General features: G+C 40.4%; 1 long non-coding RNA gene across 1 annotated transcript in view; it reads left to right on the top strand.

The window, feature by feature from the left end:
* The first annotated feature begins 53 nt into the window (after positions 1-53).
* The window catches only part of LOC141577727 (uncharacterized), a 382,973-nt gene continuing 380,346 nt past the window's right edge, over positions 54-2,680 (top strand). The window contains exon 1 of the long non-coding RNA XR_012507080.1: positions 54-189. This is a non-coding gene — a long non-coding RNA (uncharacterized LOC141577727). The remainder of the gene's footprint in view (positions 190-2,680) is intronic.

The raw sequence follows: 2,680 nt of genomic DNA, 5'->3' as shown, positions 1-2,680 counted from the left end.
CGGCCTTTGCGACAGGTCGCTGCTGCAGTGCATTGTGGGTAGCGAGGACTGGCGCCCGGAAGCCGAGCTGCGCGTGCGCTCCTACCGCGGCCGGCCAGGAGCGGGCAGGGACGGGACGTGGGAAAATGACTACGCGTCACACGTGATGTCGCTCACTCACCTGGCGTTTTCTTGGTTGCGGCAGGCCTGGTATGGTGGGGGCAAGTGGGTTGGAGCCCACTGCGCTTGTGTTCTCTCTACGCATTCTGTTTGGCCGAGGATGGGCAGCTCTTGTCCACCTTGGCCTCGGGCGGAAGCTTCTCCTGTCATCTGGTTAGTGTCCGTCTGTACCATAGTGGGTGCCCACCGAGCAGCCACCCCAACTCAGGGCTGTTTGGAAGGCCAGCGTACCCATTCCCTTCTTCTCATGTCCAGGTCGGGCAAGGCCTCCTGGCCAGCTAGTGCGACGTGCTTCAGGTTACTGGGAAAGTTTATGAAGAAATGGACAACGTTTTGTTTTATTTGAAGAGTGTCTGTAGTGGCCTCCCAGAGAAGGGGGCACTTGAACTCCCTTGGCGTATTATGTTTATCAAGTTAATATCAGATTTAGGAACGTGTCTAGATGATTCCTAAAAACCCCTTTATAATGTGAAGTTTACCAAACCTCGTTTGAGGGTGGAGAGTGCATCGCTCAACCATTTTCATTAAGCTCTTGATAATCCAGGAACGACTTGGCACATTAGACACATTATTTTATTTGGTTACAACAGCATTGAGGAAGGAGCTGTTACTGTTTTCATTTTAAGGTGAAGCACAAGAAAAGAAAAATCATGTTCAAGGTTATGTTAAAGGCCGAGCCAGGGATTCCTGTGACTGATAATACAAAAGTAGGTCTTGTTTGAAAAAACACTTGATAAATGAAGGGGACCCATTAATATTTGTACAAATCAAAAATACTATCTTTTAATAACATACAATGCTTGGATGTTACTTTTGTTCCATGATTACTGTTTAAATTGTTTCTGTTAGGAAGCTTTGTGGCGCCAAGGATCATTTTTCTACAGAAGAGTTTTAAATTTTTCATTAACTTGCGTAAGTAGAAAACTGCAAGTCCCTTAAATTAGTGCGATTGATTATTTGATTAGTAGTTGTCCACATAAGATAGTGTCAAAGAATCCTGGGGGGGGGGGGTGAGTGTGTGAGAGTGTGTATACACAGACATGAACTTCACCTGGGATTCTGTCCCAGGTTGATGGACTCCCCTGTCTTTCCTTCTTTATTTACTTACTTGTTTATCTTTTGTTATTTCTATAGTTGTTCTTGTCAGACGATAAGAGGGGCCCTGCCTGATTCTCTATTCAGTATGATAATCTTTTTGATTCATTGGGGATCTTCTTTAAGACTTCCTGTAGGAGTGGACAGATTTGCCCTAAGTTTCTCTTTTTAGTGCTCCCAAGGATACACTTTGGGTCCTTTTTTCCTTTCCTTTTTTTTTTTTTTTTTTTAAGAATTTTATTGGTAGTCATTCTTATGAAACTGAAGAAATACGGGAATATTACAAAGAATCTAGAAATTCATAAAATAGGAGTGGCCCCAGGTTCATAGTTCTTAATTCCTTCTACTTCTGACCTGTGCTTTTGTTTCTGCCCTGAAGTTGTGATCTAGGTAGAGGAAAAAGATCCTGCCCTGCCTTAAGAGGAAAATACACATTTCTAAATATAGTACCTGCTCTGATGGCCCTCCTTCCTCATAGTCCTTTTTAATTCATTTCATAGGTAAGAAAAAAATTAACTCATGGGATTCAGTTTTCTGAAATAAGGTAGTTGCTTGTTCCAGTAGCAAATGAAAGTAAGATTAAGAATTCAATACCTTCTACTCTACTTCTTTATAATTCAAGCTAAACTTCCATAAAACAAAGTTGAACGTGCAGTCCAGGAGTTACAAATTCAAATTCCCCAGAAAGCAGGGGTATAAACATGGGTATTGGGATGAATGAAATACATTAGGGAATAGTCAACCAGGGTTAAACCTGAGGTAAATGCCCACCATAAAAGAGCTCAAAAAAAGTGTCAATCCTGGCTGGTTGATTTGGTAGATAGGCTGTGGATTTACTGCCTTGAATGTGGTCCATTCCCATAACTTTAATCTTTAGAAGACATCAGAGTATATTTCTTGGACCTGGGTCTCTAGGCAGTAGGATGTTTGGTACTGAAGTAAAAATTATTCTTTTGCTACCCAGTGTCCAAAGGTGCTTCCTTAGTAGAGTTAACAATATTGTAATACAACATTATAAATTAACTATACTTCAATTAAATTAATTTATGCAGAATATTAGAATGAATAATAAAAAAGCTCAATACTGTATTGTATACTTGAAAATTGCTAAGAGTAGATTTTAAAAGTCTTCTCTCTTTCACACACACACAGAATAACTATGTGAAGTGATGGATGTGTTAACTAACTTACTGTGGTAACCATTTTGTAATATGTATGTATGTCAGGTAACCACATTGTATACCTTTAAGCTTACACAATGTTATCTGTTAATTATACCTCAGTAAAGCTGGAGGGAAAGTAGAGAAAAGGGTAGAGATCCAAGATCCAAAACGAACAAAACCGAAGTTCCTTCTTCTGTGAGAGAGAGAGAGAGAGAGAGATTACTGGTTATGTTAAAATTTTACCACTTTTGAAGCTAAAGGGG

Source organism: Camelus bactrianus, chromosome 5 (genome assembly GCF_048773025.1).
Source record: "Camelus bactrianus isolate YW-2024 breed Bactrian camel chromosome 5, ASM4877302v1, whole genome shotgun sequence".
Classification (NCBI taxonomy): domain Eukaryota; kingdom Metazoa; phylum Chordata; class Mammalia; order Artiodactyla; family Camelidae; genus Camelus; species Camelus bactrianus.
The sequence above is the reverse complement of the archived record's forward strand: the minus strand, read 5'-3'. Positions and strand labels throughout refer to the sequence as shown.